Source organism: Mytilus californianus, unplaced genomic scaffold (assembly GCF_021869535.1).
Source record: "Mytilus californianus isolate M0D057914Y unplaced genomic scaffold, xbMytCali1.0.p SCAF_2, whole genome shotgun sequence".
Taxonomy (NCBI): domain Eukaryota; kingdom Metazoa; phylum Mollusca; class Bivalvia; order Mytilida; family Mytilidae; genus Mytilus; species Mytilus californianus.
Genome location: NW_026262668.1, coordinates 25,575,171 through 25,602,668, shown reverse-complemented (window position 1 = coordinate 25,602,668; position 27,498 = coordinate 25,575,171). Strand labels below are relative to the sequence as shown.

Genomic DNA, 27,498 nt, shown 5'->3' with positions numbered 1-27,498 from the left:
TAGTAACTTGTAATCAAATACACCCATCATTTCTTGTCATTTCACTTGACCCATATTTCAGTTCTTTTCAAAATATGAATTTTTAAAACTACCAAGTCAAAATTTAGCATGAAAATATAAAAATAATGAAATCCGAAGCGAGAAGGTTATCTTTTTTTTTGTTTTTCAAAGTTTTAACGTTTAAGAAATAGATTCCAACCCGAATGTAAAAGGTGTACGCGACTAACTTTTTTTTTAAATTATTTTTTTTATAATTTAATTCAGAATAATTTGACGTGGGCAGAAATTAATATCATTGGTACATTTATCAAATAGTACATTTCGTCTTTAACTATAATAATGCATGGGACGAGGTTTTTGTCCATGTATACCTAAACGTGCATTCGCGGATACAGGGGTAGAGGGCTTACTCCTTTCCCCCTTTCGATCGCCAAATAATTTTGAAAATCTCATGTTTTCTACGTTATATATACAAATTTTTAGTATCCAATCGTCCAATTTTTTTCGCATCGCCCTGCTCGGCAGTATAAATTCAATTATCGGGAACTACGACCTCTTTCAAATATCTTGGATAAGGCCATAATCACAAATTGTATTGCACAAAACAAATAAATGATTGTCGTTTGACTTTGATAAATATGTTTTAAAAACAACAATATTTGAACATTGGACATCTCGCATGAGATTTAAAAGTTTAAGACTACATACTGAATTGGATTTTTCCCTGAATTTAGTAGCTCTATTAACACGGAAATGTGATACTGACGTGTAATCTAATGGACACATATTCTTGTTTCTGATGTTTCTTTTAATATAGATATATATATATATTATTTATTTAATTTTAATATTTTAAACATTCTAATATTTACATACTAAATAGTGTGTAAATTACATTGTTAGGCAATCTATAATTTTATTTGTGTAATTGTATTAATCTCTGTACTTATTAATCCACACTCCCATAGATTTGTATGTCATGTGTTGCTATTTATAGACACTTATATTATTTATTTCTTTATATAGTTATATATAATTCCACTAACAATTCATCATGTATCTTTTGCCGATAAATTATCATTACATTTTATAGAAACTTCATATAATCTGCTATACAGTTATGAACACTAATAGTCCTACAGACACTCTGTGCTATTGACATGACAAAAGGTCTAATTGCTTTTCTATACTGTTTATGAATTTTTTATACTTAATTTGTGATATGTACAAAAAAGAAGATGTAGTATGATTGTTAATGAGACAACTCTTCACAAGCGACCAAATGACACAGAGACTAACTACTATAGGCCACCGTACGGCCTTCAACAATGAGCAAAGTCCATTCCGCATAGTCAGCTATAAGAGGCCACAACAAAATGACAAATGTAAAACAATTCAAACGAGAAAACTAACGGCCTAATTAATGTACAAAAAAATTAACGAAAACACAGCAACAAACGATAACCACTGAATTACAGGCTCCCGACTGTGGACAGGCACATCCATACATAATGTGGCGGGGTTAATCATGTTCGCGGGCCTCCTTACCTGGGACAGTGGTGTAACAGTATAACATCATTGATTAATATTCTAGACTTGATAATTATTCTTTATTTTTTAGTTGTAGTTGTCTTTTAAGATAGTGTTCAGTAGCTGTGAATACTCTTAGATCGGTACATGGAGTTTATTTGGAAATACTAGTAATTGCTGTTATTGTGCTTCGTTTCAGTCGGACGAGTCAATCCTTTTCTTACTGTTTTAATTGTGAGTAGACATGATCATTTGATAAACATACTTCTATGATCTCTATTGGCTTTAACTTGGACATTTATAAAAAATATGTAGCATAGCATAGTGATGCGTACTTTAAATAAGTTCTCGAAATAAATTAGCTTAAATATCAGATAAGAATTTAGCCTCAAACTATAATACTTACGACGAAGAAGCCTCAAGCTATAATACTTATGATGATGATGATGATGATGATGATGATGATGATGATGATGATGATGATGATGATGATGATGATGATGATGATGATGATGATGATGATGATGATGATGATGATGTATGTCTTATATCCAGCGACAAATATTACATATATATTAAGGATGATGAAATGATAATGATAAATGAATATACCTTTTTGTACATGACCAACACTTACAGTAGCATTTTTATATGCTAGGTAACAAGATAGCGTTTCCGCTACAAAGACACACTTGTCTTTCTTCGAGTAAACCAATACCTGTTCTTACTCGTGAATGCATCATGCTTGGTGGAGAAGCCGAAAAATCCAGTCTTCCAGTCATTCGATCAGGGGGTCCAACAAAATAGTTGAACCCGTAATCGAGGCTAGCCTGCTACCAGTCAATTCCATATTTAATAAAAACCTGTTTCTATATGTTATGCTTTATGTGCATATATTATTATTCTAGCAACACTTGTTTTGTTTTGATAACACTTTTTGTTGCATAATTTATTTGATTTTTCTGCTTGTTTCTTTGTATAAAAAAACTCAGTTTTTATTGTAAAATGGTGCTTCATAGCTTCCATTCTCCTTGTGACTTGCTATTATTAATATTAATTAGGCATGCAATTATTATTTTAAATAGTATAAAATATTTTAACAAGTAAAGATTACCCCATTTTTGATCTAGACTTCCTTACCACTAGCATCTAAGATACATACACTGACATAATATTGTACCCGCATCCGTCCGCCAGTCTGTCCAACACATATTTTCAATTTTCTCTTCAAAGCTTTAGTATGCTATCATGCATTCTTTTTTCGATTTATTCCTTACACTCCAACATGGATCTAAATATAGAGTAAACTTATATCCTGACCCACAAACGAATGAAACACCCTACCTTATTTTTTTGGTAAGACTGTCGCTAAACAAGCAACTGTCCTAAGCCTGTTGTTCAGTGGTTGTCGTTTGTAGGTGTGGTTCAAAGGTGTTTCTCGTTTCTGTTTTTTTTTAATGTATTTTCATTCCTTTATACTCCTTGAAATTACTGTCTGAACGAATTCTCTAAAGTTAAATAAAACTCTCAACAAAATGAGATATATTTCTTGCAAGGGTCGACTAGAATTTGGAGAGAAGTAGCCACAACCATATACAAAATAACACGTAAATGTTATAAACCAATGTATTTTATTCATAGGCTGCCTACTGTCATATTTTGAAGCTTCATCTGAATTAAATAAAAAAAAAAAATATTTTGTGCATAACTTATAAATTAAATTATTTTATTCCAACCAAACAGATTTACTTAGCAATATGGAATTAAAACAAACAAGTTACTGCAGATCACATGTCTAAAAATTTGTCCATGCACCTCATCATCTTTGCCTCTAATGGCCGTCCACGATCCGAATCATCAAGGTAGCGTTCATAGGCTTCCCTTGCCATTTCCGTTGTTGATTTTCTTTTCTTTTCTTTATTTTTTGCATTTTCCTGATTGTCAGGTTCTTTGGGTCTCACAACTTCTTCATCGCTCGAATCCTCTTTCTCTGCATCCTCCTTATCCTCCTCAACCACCTCATCTTCCAAATCTGGCACATCCACATCGGCGTCCGGATTGATGACAGCCTGACGAATGTCGGTTTCTTGCTTTTGTGGTGCAACCTACAAAGAGTACAAGAATTACGTTTTATTTATCATATTTTATCCCGAAGAAAAAGCACTTAATTTATTTCGTGGGGTAAATACCATAGGTGGATAAGAAGGATTAACAAAGGGCTCATAAAATAATCAACACATTCAAATAGTATAATAAATCATGATAAAACAATGATAATTATAAAAAAAAAGATTGATTGATTAATTGATTGATTGATTGACTGGTGTTTAACACCACTTTCAGCACTATTGCTCTGTTTCGTAGCGTTCAGTTTTTTATTGGCGGAGGAAGCCATAGTGCACGGGGAGAGCTACCGACCTTCGGTAGGAAAACTGACAATTCTAGTAAATGAAGATTTGAGTCCAGCGCACCTGTCTCGTGTAGGATTTGAACTCATAATCTTAATCTTAGTTTGACAAGGTATTGATACTGTAGTTCAACTACTTAGACCACTGGGTCACTGAGCGCCCCCTCCCCTTCCCAAAAAAAAAACAAAACAAAAACAAAAACCATTTTAATTGTATTAGTTTAGGTCCAGCCTTGCCTTAACACTCTTGAATTTGCACAGGTTTGTGTGTACTCAGAGTAAAATGTGTGGTTCAAATCTGACCATATTTGTCATTTCCTAAAGATAAACATTAAAAGATTAGCTATAGATAAGAAAAATATATTGATATAAATGTACCAAAATTAGGCAACCTATTTGTTTTTTTTTCGAAAGGGATTTTAGTAAAATTATAAAGATGTGCCAATATTTTCAAATACCTCTTTTGTTTCTTAGATTTCCCCCTAGGGTGCTCCTTTGTTTGGTATCTTTTGTTTTTTGCTTTAATGTCCTCCACTATTTTTTTCATATCTTCACTAGAGCTGACAAAACCTTCCTTCATGGCCTTTTTGATCTGGTCGGACATGCGTCTTTTCACCTTGTCAAATTTCCCGTTCTCCTATAGATTCCTGGCAGATGGTGGAAGAAGATGTACTTGATGTCTAACGTCGGCCTGAATAGCCACCCAATTGCTGCTATTTTTGGAATAGCTATCCAAAATTAAATCAACCTCTGTTGGTGTTACCTCTACGTGCGTTTTTTCGGTTGCCATTTTTTTCTATTCGGTCAGTTTGTTAGAAGCTTTTTGTTGACCGAGTTGACCTGAAAAACCAAACCGACCTCGCACAAAAAATAATAGAGTTAGCCTAATGTATACAAATCGAATTGACCGCTTAACAATAAGTTGATTATCAGACGCCTGAAGATTAAAATTCGACGTCACATCATGAATGAAAGAAGAAAAAAAATGTTTGCTATTATTCTTATGATGTTTGTGAGATATAAGATGCTGCTTAAACCACCACCACCTTGCTTTTTTCGTGATACTGATGATTTTGGATTTGTTATTTTACTTAATTTATTTTACCAATATTCAAAACAAAGAAAAAGACCGCTACCATTTTACAACATGACTATTCGAAACAAAATTATAGAAAATTGGGAACACGAAAACTATGTTATAAATGATGTTTATTCATTGATTATCAGAAGACCATATGATTTCTGGATGCTGACCGGAGAAAATCCAAACTCATTCCATAATTTAGTTGGATTAGTAGCAGGCAACATGACAGGGCATGGTAACAAGATCCTGTCAGTTAACAATAGAATCTTAATGACATTAATTTGGCTTCGTCAATATCCTATCTATGCAATACTTTCGCTAAATTTCGGACTTAGCGTATCAACCATCAGTCACATCATAAGGCATACATGGATAAAATTGTGGGAGGTTTTTTCTTCTATAGTAGTATGGCCGACGCCGGAAGAGTGTCTCGACAAAAGGGGAAAATGGCATGAAATGCCTAATGTCGTTGGAATGATAGATGGGACGTCGCATGAAATATAAGTTCCAATGAATGAACCCCAACAAGACTTTTACAGCGGTCATCGTAAATATCATATACATACTCAGGCAATTATTGATCATTAAATAGTTAGTATGTAACAATAGAAAAAAAAAGGATATGGGGTATCCATCCATAAAACCTTGTCAGTAAAAGCAAAGCGAAACCACAAAAACAAAGGAACAACGCTTTTATTGCTGTTTTTCATCTCGGAGTCACAGTGACATCCAGCATATCTTACTTGGATGTAATGAACTGAAGTTTGGTTATTTACTAGACGGATCATGGCCACATTTACAAAAAAATAAGGTTTATAGATGTAACTTCAAACTTTCACGATATGTCGTTTTCGATTGTGACATCTGGAATGATAACATTCTTATTGATTATATGGTCAAATATCAAGGTAACAGCAGCAAGTATCAAGTGCAAAACTTTGGTAAATTTGGGTTAACAGATGTTATCTTTTGAAACTCATAACCAATTTAACTTACTTGATTTGATTGAGCCCCATAAAATAGACAAGATCTCTATTGATTTTGAGGTCACTAGTTCAGGGTTACAGCAGCCATTGATGGACTGATAGTGGTTAAAATCTTGTTCCCTAATGTTATGTTTTGATTAATATGTCCAACCTTCACCAAAATTCATGTGTCCAAACACTGATGAATTCGCCTGCTTTGAAACAAGGCATTGTTTCTAAGATTAAGATAAATAGCCGTTTATAATAAATACATGAGTGTAGCGATGTCATTTATGTATCACAAAGAATATAACCTAGCTATATGTTTAGACTCTCAGCGCATAGACACCATTATTAAATATAGGCAAATCTAATACAAAGTTATCCAATCCTTAAATTATCAACTGATTGTCTCGCATGCTGTTACATTTGTTACAGTGTAACATTTTTCTTATTTATTTAATTTGTTATTGTATTTGTACAGACTTCCAAAAATACTATCCACACTGATCTGTATCCACACTTGTATTTGTAAAATACAAAGATTCTATACTATTGCTTATTTGATTGTAGGTTATTGCTGACAACGACAAGAATATTTGCTTTGTACATTCAGGTTTTCTTGGGCATGACAACGATGCGAACTCGTACCATCAAATAAGGCCGATTGGACCAAATCTGCCGTTAAACTTCCCATTAAATTGTTATATATTAGCGGATAGCATATATCCAAACAATTATCCATTGATAACTCCGTACAAATCTACTGATATCAGAAATCAACAAAGACCAGAGAGACGTCGGCGACGTAAGTTGAATGCACTACATAGGAAGAGACGTGTATACATCGAACATGTTATAAAAGAGATACAAACATTTCGGGCAATAAGATCGTTAATCAATTTATCGTCATTCCCGATGGCACATGTCATGTTAGGTAGAACTGTGCGCCGGTCTTTCCAAAAGACGAACAGATATTTTAAATACAGATAGATGAATAAAAAATCTTCGGAATTTGTATTATCTTCTTTTTGTAAGAAATATATATTGATCTGTTTGAAATATAACTTGCATAATTATTCACTATCATGTATAATTTCTGATATAGAGATTGAATTCATCAACTATAGTTAATTATATCAAATAAGGTGATGTGGAGCGTCAAACTGTCAAACAGAGTCCAACTGGCGTGAATAACGACTACATTGGCTCGTACTGTCGTCAGCAATAAACAAATACTCATACCGTATTATCAGATACTAGTATATAAGGCATTCATTTGACTTGGAAAAATGTAAACAGTTCAAACGAAAAACAAATTTTTTACAAGAGTAAAAATAAGTTTAAATAACCCAAATATGACAGAAAGTAACCAACGACAACCACTGAATTGAAAGCTCCTGACTTGGGAAAGCCAATATAGAATTCGGCTTGATTAAACACATTTATCAGTGCTCAACACTCTGGTGTAACAGCACAATATAAGAAAAAAAAACTGTAAAATTCAGTTGGAAATAACTCGACTAATCAAATTTGAATGATGAAAGACAGCGAATACCGATCTTAAAGTACCCCCAGGTACTGAAAGCTGATTCTTACATGTTAAAATACCTGAGAATATTAAGCGTATTTAGTTAAAAAGAAAATAAAAAAATAAGGAGATGTGGTATGATTGCCAATGAGAAATGAAGTCGATGAAAGCAATGATAGTCAGCCGTACGCCTTCATAAGTGAGAAAAATCCATACCGTATAGTCGACTATAAAAGGGGCCAACATGAAACAATTCAATTGAGAAAACTACCGGCCTGATTTAAAACAAAACAATTTACGAAAAACAAATATAACAGATATGAACCAACGACAACAAGTGAACCACAGGCTCCTGACATGGGACAGCCACATAAAGAATGTGTCCGGGTGAAACATGTTTGTGAGTGCTCCCTCCCCCTATGCCTGGGACAGTTTTAATCTAGCATCGTAATACAGTACATGATATATAAGGAATGAAGATGGAATTGTTACAGATCAGCTGAAATATCTATTGTAAAGGATCCTACAAATTAATGCAAGATACAGTCACAGAAATAATTATATTTATAAGTACATCTGAGCCAGTGACAACTCTACAACAGATTTATCCATCGGATCACCAGCAGTGATGGTGATACATGGCTGTGTACATTCTGTATATACAACTCGTCTAAACATCAGCCCAACAATGTTAGATCTGTAAATTTGCTTTCGCAAATTTTTTGATCTTCTCAGTAGCATGAGTTAGAAACCCGGCGAGGGAAGAACAAAAAAATTGCGAAAGCAAATTTACAGATCTAATATTGTTGGGCTGATGTTTAGACGAGTTGTACATACAGAATGAACACAACCATGTATTACCATCACTGCTGGTGAATCGATGGATAAATCTGTTGTAGAGTTGTCACTGGTTCAGACGTACTTATATATATATATATATATACCCTCTACCTAGAAATTTGCTTTGCATGCACACGTATAAAAATTGCGGTTTTTATCCAACGCAATCATAGGTTTGAACGTTGTTTTCAATTTAGACTTGTTTATATATATATATATATATATATATATATATATATATATATATATATATATACCTCCAAAGCGAGAGAAAAATTGAAACTCAAAATTTTCGCTTACTCAATCAATATGTGATAGTTTTAGAATCCACTTCTAAGTTTTCTTAATCCAAAAACAACTATGACAATATCACGCCTTTCTCATTAAAAGTTCATTTTAAAAACGAAAATTCCTGTAAAGACTGAAGTGACATTATAGATGTCTTAAAAAGGTAAAAAGTATGTAAATTGGCATTCTAATCCACTTTTAATCAGAGATACTTTAGACAGGACTTGTTTTAGCCAATTACTATGTACTATGAATTGATAGTTTACTATCCACAGCGGTCAATGTTTATATGCAGATTATTAGTCATCAATTGCTAATCAAGTACACCTTCCAAATTACAATCTATATAACGAATTGGTGTACACATTTATTTACATATATTATAATTGATTACAAAATTCTTTTTATTTTAATGTTAGTTGACTGTCATTTGAAAGAAAAATGTATGTCAAGTACAAGACCTGTGTTATTTTTTTTTTTAAAATATGTCCGTTTTCCCGAGGAAAAAAAATCGGAAATTGTTAAAAAACAAGATTAACTGCAGAAGAAGAGAATGTTTGAAATGATGCTTAAAAAAGTATGATGCAATCCCAGTTATCAACTTTAACAGAGACAAATTCTGACTAACACTTTGAATTCAATATTTCTGAAATTGCTAGAAAAATCTCTGTCTAATGATAACCACCCACGGAAATTAAATATCATAAAACATTAAAAAACGAAAGGAAGAAGGAACACCAATCTGATAACGACAAATAAAAGCATGTAAAATATTAAATAATAAAAGGTTCATTTGCAAAGTATATCGAAAAACAAAGTCATGGTCAAAACCATGAAAGTCAACTCAAATCAATCGTATGATAGGTAACGATACGTATCTATACGTGGTCTTATGACAGTGAAGTTTAGGCGGGAATCTCAATAATCACGCGATATATCAAAATCATGGTTTCTTTCGTTTTTCATCATCTTAGAAATACTTGATATTGATAAAATTTATCCTGAATAGGTTTAATAGTTAAGGAATACTTAGTTAAAACTTGAGTGATGCATTTAATAAAATTAATAGGTTATTAATAACCGGTCCCCTTACGTGCGTACGTCGAGTTAGGTACGTATGTCATTTTAATGGAAATCTCTATTAAGACCTATACAAATACAGGTATTCTTTACTCAAGAAAACATAACCATAATCACATAATCACATAAGATATTCACAATCATGAGATGAAGCATTTGCTCGTGGTTTAAATGAAAAAGATGAGTATTGCTAAAAACTTGAAGATATGTACAAGTAATATTTATTTTTTTGTTTTTTTCTGTCATTCTAATATCAGAGAATCATTTTAATTGAAATATAAGCTTTGATGGATTTTTGAAATATTTGAAACGGCAAAACACTCTTTTTAAAGCGAACATCGTATTCATACAGCAGCCGTTCTTTTAACAATGTATTATACTGATGTGAAACAAAGTCGTACATTACCAGTATAAAAACAATATATTGTCATATGCTTCAATTAGGGTCACAAGAGATCGGACAAGATAAGGAAAACAGTAATTGTTATCGGCTAAAAACAAAAGGTATTGACATATGAATTATTGATAAATTTTGTTTGAAATTTGTAAGTTACTTTAGATACTATTCCATAATGATTTTTACAACTAAGTGGCTCTCAAATTAACTTGTTAGTGTCGATTAATATGACAACTAACAAAAAACAGAGATTGAAAATTGTGTCATTCAAATTTATTCACAATTTGTATAGACTGGGTTAGATATAGACCTTGAAATATTCCTAAAACCCCCGACTATTGTTTAAGATTGTATATGTTGCTGTGGAGATGTCTGTTTGTTTTTTTCGTCGTTCGGGTGCTGTCTTATTGTCTATTAATTATCCTCGTAACTCATGCTACATGTAGATTAAGTACATTATGTTGTTCTGTTAAGGGCATGTTGTTGATAATTCTCTGAAAATTAAAATGCGTTCCGCTTTCCAAACTTTTGGTGGCGATCGGATTTAAAGATAAATATTCAAGAAACCCAGTTGTGCATACTATGATTGATATTCATATGTCCAGGTTTCAGGTCTGATAATAGTGATAATGATTACTGATCAATGACTTATTCGATTCATAGCGCGTTGTTATCAATATGTTCATATCTATATGAAATTCATACTGATATAATAGTTGTTGAAGAAATGAACAGCACATAATTAGACAATTAATGTACATGAGTTCCTAATAAACCAAATAAACCTAATTGATTTAAATCAAAGAAAGTATTTGGAAATTTGGATGGCTTTTGATGCCACAAGAGAAGACAACATCTTTCAGTAGAACAACAGTCTTCGTGTGGCAAATGGTCCTCAAAATACCCCTTTGGACAATAGCTTTTCGTACAAACTCCTCCACTCCTCCTACACCTTAATGCTGAATAACCAGTAAAATGTAAGGCTTCCACATTTAGTTAATTACTTTAACAATTCATTCAGTTTATAAAGTGTATCTGATCGGGAAAACAAGATGTAAACACATTATATTTCAAAATATATAATACACGATAGAACAAACTTAAGTTTAAAAAATATATATGGAAAGTATGTGAAAGGAGGCTTTCAGTGGGAAATTATCAATCCATAGTTTTGCGAAAAAAAACAAACAAAACAATAACTCGTCAAATACCGTTTCATCTTTCATTTTAGTAAATGTTTTACAACTTATCTGTGTGTCCTTGTAACAAGTTCCCCTTCTCCAATTAAAACTTTTATTATTACTTGTGTAATATAAAAGAAATGGAACTGATTTTTTGGAGTGTAAAACATCATTCGAATGGTTTACATACATTCCGTGTTTTTGATGTTCGTTTCAACTCAGTTTATAGTTATGACTCTCTATATTACATGTCTATAGAATCTCATCATTGACAAAGAGTTGTTTTACTATTTTATTAAAAGTACTTTGAAGAATGTGATTAGACATGATTTTGATGTGACTAATATAAAGCCTTTTTGTAATGAAAATTGTAAATATGCTACATTTACTTCCTAAAATTGTGATAATATGAACTGGTTGAAGGTTATCATACGAACACCAATTGAGACCCTTTAAGAGCAGATGTGTTCCTGTACTGTTGTGAATCACAGCTAGCTTGTGGCACAATTTAGTTGAGATCCGTTAAAATCAATTCGATTGAAAAATTTTATAACACTTGCCTTGGTGATAATTTTTTGCTTAGAATAATCAAGAAGTTTCTAAACATAATACACATATTGACATCATGCAAACGGCTTCAAACATGTTAAATATGCACCTAATATAACAGTTATAATGTTACCTTTTCTAGGTTTGGTCATTTCATTTTCACACAGACAAATATAAACACATTTTTTTTTCTACAAAAGAGGCGATTTTTCAGTCCCTCTTGCTGATTATCCTTTTTTTTTTCGGTGCTTATATTTAGTTAGTCCCTTCTTACGATGTGTATATTTCCAAACACATTCGCTATGCCTTAGTCTGTAATGAAATTTCAAATTTTGCTAAAAACAATCTATATATAACTGGTAAATTATTAAGTCAGGGATTTCTTAACTACAAATTACTTGACAAATTTTTCAAATTCTTTCATAGATACATACGTTTAGTTTGAAAGTTCGGTAGTTAATATGGTAACTGTAGAAACCTTTTTACAAATAGGATACATCCTGATTTTAACGGTAGAGTTGTTTATAGAACCTGTAAACTTAGATATGATCCATGTTAACTTATTAATTCAAAATATTCAAGACAGTATCAATGTAACTATGTTATCAGATCTTTGAATCTCTATCGGTACTAACATTGATTTTTGTTAATGATTTAAAATAACACTAAAAATTTAAAATATTAAAATAATATCTACAAAGGATTCAAAATGATAAAACATAGATGTCTTATGTCTAAAGTCTCTGTTACATTCCCCGTTTCCATTCTCAATTCTATGTCTTATTGCTCATATTCACTTATAATATCATTTAACAGAAAGTTATCATGTTTTACAACTATAAGAGATTATAGTCAGATGGCTATTGACAGACTGATATATGAGCAATGGTAATAAAGTAAATGTAACCCAATCTGCAGACTGCACCCAACACTATAAACATTAAAGAACTCAAAGGTTGTTGATCTTTTACCACCAGAGGCCAACTAACGTAGAGGTAAGCAACGACATGTTATCGTATGGCCTTTAACAATGAGCAAAACCTGAACCAGATAGCAAGCTACATGTATAAAAGGGCCCGACAAAACTAACGACCTGATTTATGTAACAAACAATAAACGAAACACAACTATGATATACAGCAACAAAAGGCAACCACTGAATTACAGGCTTCTGACTATGGACAGACACACCCAGAATGTGTCGCTATTAAACATGTTTGCGGGCGCCCAACAACCCCCTTCCCCCTCGAACCTGGAACATTGATGTAACAGCACAACATAAAAATTCACTATGAAAATCAGTTGAAAAAGGCTTGACTCATGAGATCCAAACAAATTACCTAAGACTTAAGAAACAAAGTACGGGCCTTATGGTCATAAAAAATTCGAGTACGATTATCGTACTCAGGCTCAAAAATTCAACCAATCAAACTACTGTTTTTGGAGTTTCGAGCACAAATTATATACTCCGCTTTCTGAGTGTATTTCTATGACCGAGAGTTACTGAAAGATAGTTCAGAGACAATAACAACTAATGAAAAAATCATGTACTTAAATATCAATCAGTACACATCCAATAAATTTAGTATAAAGACGTCATACACAGTCAGAGAAAACTTGATATTGTGCTATGCCATGAAATATGTTTCGACAGAATGTAGGACCCTTAATATTTACAGTCGTATAGCAATAACTTATATTTATGCTTTATTTTATTGATTAACAAATCGATGTAGGAAACGATAAAACAATATCATCGCCATTTTGTGTATTTTTCCTTTGGTCTATTTTGTAATAATTTTCATATCATGCTACTCGCTTGGGATAGAAAATCATCGTCAGAAACTAAGGGCGCACGTGGCGTTGTCAATGTAAACATCAACTACATCATAGGCAAAATAACGATAAACAAATTATCAATGGTCTTTCAAACTCGAGGATGTTTCTCGGCCACACCTCATCTCAAGACTATCGCCCTTCGATGATATTAATGCTAAGAAATACCCTCTCGTTTGAAAAACCATCGATTATGTATAATTCAAAGATCTTATTACAGTTATTTACACTTAGCAATGAAATCAAAATATATGTAAAATAGTGTGTTTTCATGATTAATATAGTAGTAATATTAATCATAAAAACTGACCTTTCTCATGTCTATGTGAAGCCTTTTTAAAAATATCAAATTCAAATTTGAACCATGGACAAGAGATTAAAGATCTTTTCCATAAGTAAAAACTATTGAGTGCAACTCTAGGATGTTTCTCGGCCACATCTCAGCTCAGGGCTGTCGCCTTCCGATAAAATTGTAGATGAGAAGCACCGTCTCGTTTGAAAAACCATCGATAATCTATAATTACGGAAAAACTGCTATGCTTATCATGCCAGTACCGGAGCACTGTCTTCTTATCGGAAAATTATGCGGTTATCTGTGCAATCAAATATTGTCCAATTCTGAAAACATTTTTGAGAATGTTTATTTATCTCATATCAACCGTCAGTGGGTATAATGTATGTTCTCGTTAAAATAAAAATTATATCACATAGAAGTAGTTATAGACTTGACTTACATGTTCGGCACATAACGGCGAGAAAAAAAGCAATACAAATGATGTGACTGGATTTCATTTTTCCTTTTTCACAAACTCAAACAGATATAATGTGTATACCATGCACGTCTTGCTCCCCCTCTGTCGGAAAGGAATACATACAACATTAACTACGCATCAATTATTTATTAAAACATATTATGTATAACATATGTCACACGTTTCAAGAAGCTATTTGATTTTTGAAGAATAAGCATATTAAGTTAACGGTAGAGAGGTATAACCTATAATGGTATTAAAATAATCGTTTTGCACCTGAACGGTTTCTGTACTTTTAAACGCTTTTTGTCTTAGTTCTTGACTACTTGACTATTTACGAATGCACCGTAAAGACTATCGAATATAATTGCTAGATTAATGTATATAAATTTCCAAGTTATTTTGCGTCATTAATAAGCAATCTTAGAAACTAATACATGATGTTTCGTAACCGATTAATAAAATTCTAAATCAATTCACCGATTTTAACATATGGTTGAAGAAAATCAAATATCTGACAAAATAGTACATGAAGCTACATTTACATCGGTTCAATGTGAGTAAAGAGGGACTTTCAATTTTGTTAAGTGTTCGATTCCGTATACCAAATATATGTTTGTTTTAAATAACGGTATTTCGTCTATAATTGTCTTGTAATTTTGCTGGGTGATACTCAAATGTTTTCGTCATAACTATTTACTAGATCGTAAACGCTGGATTGTTTTTTTTTTTTTTTTTTTATCAAAGCTTTACAAAAATCAAACATACAACTTCGTGTTTGTGTGGTAAGTTAGCGAATGATTTCGTTAAATATTTGCAGATGACTCAATGAACTACCATGATGAACATGTGTATGAATGGTAAGGGTACATATTTTTCCTATTCAGTTATATCATTTAAAGTATAGTTAGAAAATACATTGCTTTATGACAGAACATAAACTTGATGAATCAAGTCCTATCAAATCATTTTGAACGAAGACATGCATAAATTATATAATTAGTGAACTCTGTACATGATTCATCTACATAGCTTTTACCAGAAGTCTTTTTTTTTTATAAATAAACAAACATCGCAATCGTCTTTATTTTTTCGTTGTATTTATGTTAAATCAAAAATGATACTGTACAAATTTCGTGCTTCCAATTGATATCACCTTCATCCAAAACGGCTAGATTCGAACTTGCAAAGTCAGTTATGTATACATACTTGTGGAGCTATGTTAAATATAGGGACTTAAAACAATAGCCACAGTCAGCGTAGATTATATATAAGCTATCACTACATGTACTTGTCAGGGTGTAATAGAATCAAACTCAGATCAATGCGATAGTTTTAATCATGCACAGCTTCAAATAAGTGAATACTTGACCTTACAGATGTAAAGTAAGAAAATCAATTTCACACGCTTCAGGACTTGTTAACAAGAGTACGGTATCCAAAGGAACAATCGAACTCCATAAATCACAGAAAAACTAACAAAAAAACTTGCAAAAAAGGAAAACCAAACAAACAACTAACGACAGTCTCCAAAGCACTTCATAAAAAACTAAAGATTGAACAACACGATCTTATGTGCTCCAGAATGGTTAGCAGGATACTGTTCCACATGTGACACCTTATGTCATGATCAAAGAAAAGAGGACGAGATTGTGACACAGATACATTTTAGTTTTCTGAACTGATATGATTAGAATTAAGAGACCTTTGCTATATACAGAATTATTTGTGGTAACCTTATAATTAAATCTAACTCATCTGTTTTCGTTTGGGGAAAATAGCAAGCCTGTTAGTTAGGTTATGGTTAGAGTCTGAGTTAGTAAAAATACAGATTTCAAAATAAACAAAAAAGCTGTCTTTGTTGCTTCGACTTTTGAAACAACCACACACCTTTGTTACCTTAACAGCATATGACGCAGGATTAATCGATATTATTCAGTAACCATTTTAATATATATAGCATGGTAAAATAATATATTATCACAAATCAGACCTAACCTCAAAGTTTTAAAGGATTTGTGTTGCCTATTTATTGCTCCTCAAGTAATTTGCGTTCTTTGTATATATACCCAGCAAACACAAAAACATCTTTAAAATGTTTTTAAAATGTTGTGTCTAATGTCATGAAAATATCACAAAAAAACGTGAGAAAAACATTAAATGTATGGTAGAATATATATCGCTAAAACGTTTTCTAATATATTTTCTAAAATATTTGCATAATATAATTAAAATGTTGTAAAGAAATATCAAGATAATGTGAAAAACAATGGCGTATAAAACATTTTGATAAGCTTTTAAAAAATATTTTCTAGAAATATTTTCTGAACGTTTGAAAAACATCATGAACATCAAATAATGTTATAAAAATGTTTTTTGGATGTTTTCTTGCAAGTGAGAATGTGCCTTAAAAATGTTTTCAAAATGTTTTAAGAAGATGTTTTTGGTTGGTATCTAGATCATATCAATATAAAAATTTCTGTACTTTTGATTGAGTTTCCTGCTTTTTAAAATAACAAATCATTAGTTAAATTATTTTATACACAGTGATTAATTCTATATACAAACAAGAATAAATCAGTTGTTTTGCTAAGCATATGAAATTCACAATTCAAAGTCTCTAAAAACAAGAAGTATCTACAAATTTTGACACATCCAAAATGGCAGACACAACTCATCATGGTCAAGCAAATTACCAAATATGAAGTTGTTCTGTTCATCAGCATTAGTAATTAAAGTAATGAAAAATTTGAGAACATTCAACATTTTGAAATACAATGTATAAGCAAACAGGAAACAGGTGCCAGATACAAAAATGTTCACACATCACAGTTCATCACTATCAAGCAGCTCATTAAATATGAACTCATCTTTATCAGCAGTTTTGGGAAAAACAGTGATGAAAATATTTGTTGGACAAAATCCGACAAATATAGGTGGACAGACGACAGACAGTGCAAGAAAGCCCACATTCCAACCACAATGGTATAATGTTCAGTTTTTCACTCTCAACTTTTATTACCTATCTTATACACATCATGCATATGTCAACCTGAACATGCATGACATATATGCCATTGGACATTATGCAAACATTATACACATTTTTAAGTTCAAGTTACATTGACTAAAACTTGTGTCCCAAATTCAGATTTTTCAATACAACTTCTCTTTCTAAACTAAAACAATACTCTTCTAATAGGGTTACATCTTAAGTCAATAATCATTGATAATTGGCTGAAGAGATGAGAACAAAACACCATTTTACATCAACTATTTGATTTATCTAAGAATACATTGAAAAAGTCAATCAATTGTCTTATTCAAAATCACTTGGAATGTCTTGTAGTGTCTTATAACTTTTTCTTGCTGTGCCATGCTTCTGAAAAAAAAATTAATCTTACATTCATATATAAACTTCTTGCACATTCCTTTATTATAGAACGATTCACGTTGCCTGAAGGATATACATCCCCTTCCCTTTAAAGTTTTGAAACAAATAACGATGATAGTCTGTCGGAAGGGAACGATAAATGGCTGACCGTGTTAAGAGAGAGCAATATACCACGCTGAACTTCATTTAGTTATTAAAAAAAAACACATAAACAAATTTAGACTAGATATGCATGATATGTGTCCAGTCAATAGTCTTATTTTATTATACTCGTTGATTGTTGTCCATCATATTTTTTGTCTTTTATTGTTTTGTATAAATCAGGCTGTTGCTTTTCTTGTTTTTTTTTAGTTTTCATTAAATGCATTGTATCATGTAGGGGCCTTTAAAAAGCCCTGCTACATAATGTCATTAAACATCTTATTGCCCTTTTTAAGTGTTAAACTCTGTAGAGTGACATAGTTTATAACTTGTCATTTGTATCTAAAGGCATATGATACAGTCCTAGAAGTATACTATAGGCACATAATAACTTATCGAAGTGTTACGCATTGTTTTCGCAATGATGATAATATTATAACTTAACTTCCGAGAAACACACAGATGTCATTAAATGAGTTGTTTATATGTATTTGAAATACTTCAAAGGAAAGCAAATGTGTTGTTTATGAAAGCACACTGTTGGACTAAAAGATTGATTTAAATAAACAACTTGTTTCTATTTTGTCACAAAAAAAATAATTTATTCAAATATCCAGATATCTTTTCTGTATTGTATGCCCTTAATCTTGAATGTAATGCATTGTTTATGCTAAATATTTGAATTAAATATGGAATAACAGTAATTCTGTATGAAAATCTTACTTCAAAAAAAAATTCTCCTGAAAGGTTGTAGACGTTCCAAAGAACCTGCGCCACTTCCAAATTGTAAACCTGCATATTGAACTTGTCCTTTGTGGCTTTTCTTTTAGCTCCTGTTAAAAAATAAAAGATAAATTGCATGTACATTGTGTGTATGAAGCAATAAATATAATTTTAAGCAACAGTTTATATTATCTTGCTTGTACTGAAGTCTTACATAGTCTTTGTAATGTTCATTAAGCTGTTAAGGGAAATTTAATTTACTGTTTTGCAAATACATACATACACTGATTTTACTAGAAAAAAAATCTCCATATTCAAATGGTGCTTATATTAGTGTTATTGTAACTTGTTTGTGTGCCTCGGAAACAAGGTATTGAGTCATGCTTATTGCAATAGTTGTTGGTTTAAGTCTGTCAAATTTCTTTTTCATAATGTGTATTTAATGTAGGCAGTTAGTTGTTTTGTTTCAATTGTGTTGAGAAAAATTTAACATTTGTTTGTCAAGGCTTCAAAGTGGACTATATGGCATTGGTTTTCTCAGTTTTGAAAGCCGTACAGTGACCTATAATTTCTTTTATCCAAGTCATTTAAATTCTGGTTGATAGCTGTCTCATACACCTTATCGCTATTTCAGTATTTGGAAATCTGTCCCGCTTTTTACGTCAGCATACGTCATACAATAATACACCTTATCGCTATTCCCGCTTGACCCGAGAATCTATCCTGCTTGAACTTTTGACGTCAAACAGATATTTTTTATGATGACTTCAAAATTTTAAGGGAACTTGTGACAGTTGTGTGGTGTCCAGTAATGGCGGACCATAGATATAATAGCCATAGATAAAGTACTCAGAATTTGTCACACTGAGCCCCATGTAGTTTCCTTTGAAATATCAAAAGCACGGCACTACGCGTAGTGGCCTATGATGAAGATGATATTTGCCGACATCCTCTCAAAAGACTAATTACTTATCATAATTATATTTAAATTATCGGGCACTCGTCTTATCAACCGATAATTAATATGCCTTACCTTTAGTAATAATATGCCGTGACGCGGAAGCAATAAAAAGCGTCTGGTTGTAAAAGTTGTATCGGATTGTAATTTATTTGGAGAAAATCTGTCAACAAATGAAAAGGTTATGCTGTTGTTGAAATAATAAAATAGAGAAATCATGGAAAATGGACTTAACAGGCATGTACAATTAAATTGTCATAGCACTTGCATCGGTTGCACTCGGGAAATAAGACCTGTATGATTGACAAGAGGAGACATATCGTTTACTGATGGTATACGTGGTTAAGAGGTCGAACCTGGTCGAATTTTTCTATGGCGAGTTAAAGAAATTTCTTATTTATCGAGATTCAAAATAATGTAATCATATTTTATGCCAGAAAGAAGAAATTATTATTTTTTTAGAAAAGAAAAAAGATTTTTACAAGTGTTGAAACTTTCTGTCGTAACACGAAGTTTTAGAAACTAAAGAGAAAAAAGGAATACATTATAAACTAATTAAACGCCGTTTGGTGAAGAAAACCGTTAAACGTATGTAGTGGACACACTGAATACATTAAATAATATGGAAATAGCAAAATTATGTCTCTGAATTTGTTTCTTCTATATACCTTTCCGCTTACCATTTTTGTGCTTGTTTTGCTATTAAATAGATGGTGGTATAATCTGATTGTCGATTTCATTTTTGAAGTAAACAATATATAGATTAAGCGTTATAATGGCTATGATAAAATGAAAATATAGGAGTTTTGTCCTCTGTCATTCATGTTTTTTTCCCTTCCTTCTTACTTAGAGGTCTGATTTGTACTATAAATACAGCTACATGTATATATCCCTTCTGGCGCGGGACGTTTGCACTTTTACATAGGACGTTTGTGCTTTTTTAAATGGACATTTGCGCTTCAATCCATAGGACATTTGCGCTTTTGATAAAAGGACATTTGCGCTTTTACAATATTTACTTCTCATGACTTCCCTCCTATTTTGTCCGAGCTTTGGACCTGGCAGAGTTAAAAAAAAAAGTCGTTTTTTAATATGGTTAAAAGTCATTACGTAGCACATTCGTGTGTTTAAAAGTCTCCTGATTCACAATTTATTAGATATCGATCGACGGCAATTGCTAACGAAGGCTAATTAACACCAAGCGTGACATGTATATAATAAGAGGGTGATAAAATTTCGGCAAATATCATCTGCTTTTGATGTGGGTCCAGTACTTTATCTATGGGCGGACAAATAGCAATAAGGTGTATTACTTTCAATTGTGGTGTCAAATATTTTCTAATATGACGTCAACATTTTACGGGAACTTCTGTGATGTCCATGGCCAGTAATGGCGGACAAATAGCGATAAGGTGTATTGGCAATCAAACACACAAGCCACATATCCGGAACGTCTTTTTACCACAGAATACCACAGAACACCCAAAATATACCACAGAACTACACAAAATACAATAAAACTACTAAACTATACCACAGAACAGTGAATTACTTTACAAAATGCAAAACTAATAATTCAGAATTATATTATTTTTATAATTCGGGCTACACTAATGACAGGACGATTAACCCGATGAGATATAAATTTCTTTAATGATCATAACTTTTTTTTATATTTGGAGACCTTTGAGATACTAAACTATATTTCATAAAAATCTTTTAAAAACAATGTATCTATAAAATCTATAAAAAAAAATGATTTTCTATAAATAAATGTTTTTCTATAAAAAAAAATGCTTTTTTCTATAAAAAAAAAAGTTGACATGATGAATTTTCCTGGCGCAAACATAGGAAGAAATATTAAAAAAAAAAGTTGTGTGGCGCTAATACGCTTCCGTAATATACCCCAGAATTACAATTGTTTTAATACTGGTAGGTGTTTTTGGTATAGACCCAGTAATAGGCCAATTCAGTTTGGGGCGTAGCGATAGTGAGTCGACCCTAAATAGAAAAATTAAATTTATTTGAATAATAAAATTAATGTCAAATTATAAAAAGAATTAACAATAACAATAATATAATGTCTGAAGTATTTATATTTTTGGTGTTCTGTGGTATATTTTTGGTGTTCTGTGGTATTCTGTGGTGTTCTGTGGTAAAAAGACGCTCCCCCACATATCCTTATAAATTTTTTATATCAACGTAGATGCTTGAACAGTGGCGGATTTAGGGGGCCCGACCCCCTTATGGAGCTACTTATAAGATAAATGTATTGACTATTTACAAGTATCACTAAAAACGTTTGCTTGCCTTGGGCAGGGGCCCCCCTTTTTTCAAAACCTTGATCCGCACCTCCAGAAAGAGATCAGATGTAATTTGGTTCCGATTATGATTGAACACACACAATGAATGCACAAGTTTCATCTTAACAGATTAATCATTCTTACCAAGTGAGTATATATCGCGTAACAAACAATTTTCTTGGCTCTCTTTGTTGATATCTGTCTTCGTTTCGAAATTCAAATTTCAAAATCATTTCCGGTGATAAAACAAAAGTCGATTCCGGAAAAGGTCGGTTTTCCGTAAGGCACATAAACCATACGAAAATTGAACTTAGTACAGTTACAGTTTTCATTTCTTAATTTCTAAAATATACACGAACGAAATGAATAAACATTAAAGAAAGTGATTGTTTATTAATACATTATTGCTTAATTTAATGTTGACTCTTTTGAATTTTAATATAAGAAGGAATAAAATCTGACTTCAAGGATCTTCAAGATATCAATTAAGGATTTCTATCTTGCTTGTCATGATATTGATGAAATGTAGTACTATATCTTATCCTGAAAAAAAGAGCTAATTCCACAAAACGTTGTTTGTGGGGTTTTGAATAAAGTTTAAATAAAATGTTATTTTTATATCCGTAAAATGTTGAATAAAATATCAGTAAGACTATTAAGTAATGTGTATGTCAGAATATTTTATAGAAAACATTTAGCTGATATTTTTCAGATGTTTTATGTAAAACATTTTAATTTTACGTTATAAAACATTTTATGCAAATAGCAAAACTATATTTTCTGTAAAACATTTATTTGCAGAATGTTTTTTGGATATTTGGAAAATATTTACTTTAAATGTTGTTAAAATATAAAATACCAATTGAAGAAAATATTATTTTTTTTATATTATAAAATATCTACGGGATATTTAAGAACAATGTTTGAGAACATGAATAAAAGATATTAGCAAATAATATTTTGTTAATGTTGTAATTTTTTTTATGTTTAAATGATATCTTATCGAAATATTTTGTGAGAGACGTCCATATGACATTTAAAAAATGTTTTTAAAATGTTGTGTGTTTGCTGGGTAGTACTTACTTATTTGATTTCTTTAAAAAAAAATCTTGTTCAACTGGTTGAATTTTTGTAATGTCTCAACCTGTCTAATTGCTAAAATTTTAACTATTTTAATATTAGTCTTGCATAGTAGCTGATGGTTCCCTGGCGACAAATCTTACTTGAATCCGTTGAAAATTAATTCGAATCCCATCTCTTTTATTCTGTTTAATTTATATCTCACTAATAAGGTATTTGGACGTCGAAAAATAATATTAACTTCAAATTAAAAAAAAAAGAACATGTTTTATGTACTTGAATGGCTACGATTTACTTTAAAAACAAGTGTACGTGAAAAGTAAGACCATAAAGATCATTACTGTAAAAGCTAGGATTTTATATCAGGTTTTTCTATAAGATAAGGAATAAGGTACAGCATGCTTGATTAAACATACCTGAACTATGTCGATAGTTTAAGAGACCAAGTATTACATAAAATAAACATTGTCAATGATCCACGCGTAAATGAGGAAAGGTCAGTTGAACTCTTCCACAAAGAAATGTATACATTGCTATCATTCCATACAAGTATATTTGACCCACAACTTATAGTATCTGAGATATGGACTATACCACGGAAACGTAACCTTGTTCACTTATCAATGAACTGAGGTCAAGGTCAGGTGAACCATGTCTGATGGACATGTAGACCTTGCATGGGTACCATATACTAGTAACCAGATCTAGTTATCCCAGAACTCTTGATAAGTGAGACATTCTGAAACATAAAACTATACAAATAGTTTACGCAGATCCCGCTGCCACCACCATCAGATTGTATTATCTATGCCTCGCATTCTTGCGTCGAATACGAGTTAAAAATAAAAACACCTGAAATTAGCTCTCTGACTTAGACCTAGACTTTCAAACTAACAGTAGACAATGAAACGTAAAAGCTACTACTTGCTTTGACAATATTTCTATTTTGTTTATATGTGTTACAAAATGGTGTAAGTAGAATACTTCTATGCTGTACATAGCACTCATTTTGTAGATAATCTTTAACTTCATGTCAATAGTATAGCCAGATGATGCTCAATAAGTCATATTAGTGTGTAAGATGGAGTGATTAAACTTTGACAGACCCCTCACCCTTTTTCACCGTTTGCAGTATTTCTCGTTTCTATAGAGCAAAGATATACTCAGACCTGCTAATTCAATATATTCTGCGTTATTATTACACCTGTTTTGGAACAAAGTACAATTGTATGTGCTTCCACACTTAGCAAAAGAAAGTTAGATATTTACCCAGAAAATCATTACGAACACCTTCTATCAAAAGACGGAAAAAATAACATTTTTGAAGGGCAACTTATAAATGTTAATATGTAAATGACATATCTAATGATCACTTGTATCGAATCTTATGTGAAAATTAAAAATTTGGAGATTTTAATCGATTGATGTCACTGTTATTTATCAGTTGAATGAAAAGTACAAATGTCAATCTCGAATCATATTTTGCAACCTAAATATCAAATCAACAAAATATAGAAACTAAAGTAATAATCGTTTTAAATTCTTCGAATTTATTTCGCTCTAAACGGTCGGCACGCTGTTTAAAGGTGGATCTGCGTTTTCTCTGAAATTTTAGCTTTGACCATTGACACAAAGTTAAGACAATCGTCACTACTGTAGACAACGACGACACCAATATTTCAATGAGGCTTGTTATCCTTTTTCTACTGATATAACGTACAGCCGTGTGTTATTCTAATAACCCATATCATTCAAATCCATTGACTGGGCACCCTAATAGGCTACTAAGTATATATGCGTGCATTGGTTCAATAATTTCGATAACATTATAATTACAAGTCGTTTCATGTGACTTTAATTATTTTCATAATTAATTATTTATTTGGTGGCACAAATACAACAAGGCAGGGAAATGTCTATTTGGATCGTTTCGTCCAATGATGTTAACTGTATTGAATGTCAGATGAAGTAAATAGTGTTATGTCATATATATTTTTTATTTAATTATTAATACCGTAGTTTGGACGTTGTCATTTCACGCTGAGCGAGTCTTAGTAACCTAAAAAAATTGTTACCCAACGTTACATTAAGACCTATACAAATACAGGTAATCTTTACTCAAGAAAACATAACTATAATCACATAATCACATAAGATATTCACAATCATGAGATGAAACATTTGCTCGTGGTTTAAATGAAAGAGATGAGTATTGTCATTTTAATTTCAAAGAATCATTTTAATTGAAATATAAGCTTTGATGAATTTTTGAAACATTTGAAACGGCAAAACACTCTTTTTAAAGCGAAAATGATATTCATACAGCAGCCGTTCCTTTAATAATGTATTAAACTAATGTGAAACCAAAGTCTTACTTTACCAGTATAAAAACGATATTTTGTCATATGCTGCAATTAAGCGTCACAAGATATCGGGCAAGATAAGGAGAAGAGTAATTACTATCGGCTAAAAAACAAAAAATATTGATATTTGAATTATTGATAAATGTTGTTTGAAATTTGTAAGTTACTTTAGATACTATTCCATAATGATTTGTACAGCTAAGTGGCTCTCAAATTAACTTATTAGTGTCGATTTATATGACAACTAACAAAAACAAAGATTGAAAATTGTGCCAGTCAAATTTATTCACAACTTGTATAGACTGGGCACGGTTTAGACCTTGAAATATCGCAAAAAACCCCGTCTATTGTTTAAGATTGTAGATGTTGCTGTGGGTTTTTTTTTCGTCGTTCGGGTGCTGTCTTATTGGCGATTAATTATCCTCGTATCTCATGCTACATGTAGAATAAGTACATGTATGTTGTTCTGTTGATAATTCTCTGAAAGTTTAAATGTGTTCCGCTTTCCACACTTTTGGTGGCGATCGGATTTGAAGATGATTATTCAAGAAACCCAGTTGTGCATACTATGATTGATATTCATATGTCCAGGTTTCAGGTCTGATACTAGTGATAATGATTACTGATCAATGACTTATTCGATTTTTTTAGCGCGTTGCCATCAATATGTTCATATCTATATGAAATTCATTATGATAGTTGTTGAAGAAATGAACAGCACATAATTTGGCAATTAATGTACGTGAGATCCTAATAAACCTAATTGATTTAAATAAAAGTAAGTACTTGGAAAATTGGATGGCTTATGATGCCAAAAGGGAAGATAACATCTTTCAGTATAATAACAGTCTTCGTATGGCAAATGGTCCTCAAAATAACCCTTTCGTACAAATTCCTCAACTCCTCCTACACGCAAATCCTGCATAACCTGTAACATGTAAGGCTTACAAATTTAGTTAATTACTTTAAGAATTCATTCAGTTTAGAAAGTGTATCTGATCGGGTAAACAAGATGTAAACACATTTTATTTCAAAATATATAATACACGATAGAACAAACTAAAGTTTAAAAAATATATATGGAAAGTATGTGAAAGGAGGTTTTCAGAGGGAAATTATAAATCCATAGTTTTGCGGAAAAAAAAATGGAACTGATTTTTTGGAGTGTTAAACATCATTTGAATGATTTACATACATTCCGTGTTTTTGATGTTCTTTTCAACTCAGTTTATAGTTATGACTCTCTATATTACATGTCTATACAATCTCATCATTGACAAAGTGTAGTTTTACTATTCAATTAAAAGTCCTATGAAGAATGTGATTAGACATGATTTTGATGTGATTAGACATGATTTTGATGTGACTAATATAAAGCTTTTTTGTAAGGAAAAATCAAAACATGCTACATTTACTTCCTAAAAATTGTGACAATATGAGCTGGTTGAAGGTTATCATACGAGCACCAATTGAGACCCTTTAAGAGCAGATGTGTTCCTGTATTGTTGTGAATTACAGCTAACTTGTAGCCAAATTTAGTTGAGATCCGTTAAAATCAATTCGATTGAAAAATTTTATAACACTTGCCTTGTTGATAATTTTTTGCTTAGAATAATCAAGAAGTTTCTAAACATAATGCAGATATTGACATCATGCAAACGGCTTTAAACTCTGTTAAATATGCACCTAATATAACAGTAATAATGTTACCTTTTCTAGGTTTGGTCATTTCATTTTCACACAGACAAATATAAACACATTTTTATTCTACAAAAGAGGCGATTTTTCGTTCCCTCTTGCTTATTATCCTTTTTTTTTTTTTGGTTGGATACTAATATTTAGTTGGTCCCTTCTTGCGATCTGTATAGTTCTAAACACATTCGCTATGCCTTAGTCTGTAATGAAATTTCAAATTTCGCTAATATCAATCTTTATATAACTGGTAAATTATTAAGTCAGGGATTTCTTAACTACAAATTACTTGACAAATTTTTCAAATTCTTTCATAGATACATACGTTTAGTTTGAAAGTTCGGTAGCTAAAATGGTAACTGTAGAAATCTTTTTACAAATATGATACATCCTGATTTTAACGG

General features: G+C 31.6%; 2 long non-coding RNA genes across 3 annotated transcripts in view; one reads left to right on the top strand and one right to left on the bottom strand.

Moving 5' to 3' along the window:
- LOC127729567 (uncharacterized) overlaps nt 1–27,498 on the top strand; it is a 65,230-nt gene that overhangs the window by 11,682 nt on the left and 26,050 nt on the right. Inside the window, exon 1 of one of the 2 annotated variants that reach the window (XR_007994710.1) lies at nt 14,980–14,996. The exons of the other annotated variant lie outside the window; for it this stretch is intronic. This is a non-coding gene — a long non-coding RNA (uncharacterized LOC127729567). Of the gene's footprint in view, nt 1–14,979; nt 14,997–27,498 lie in introns of those variants that run through there. 2 annotated transcript variants of the gene reach the window in all.
- Nucleotides 12,101–14,551, bottom strand: LOC127729582 (uncharacterized). Its single transcript, XR_007994734.1, has 2 exons — nt 14,423–14,551; nt 12,101–12,164 (listed from the first exon to the last, which is right to left on the bottom strand). It is a non-coding gene; the product is annotated as an uncharacterized LOC127729582 (long non-coding RNA).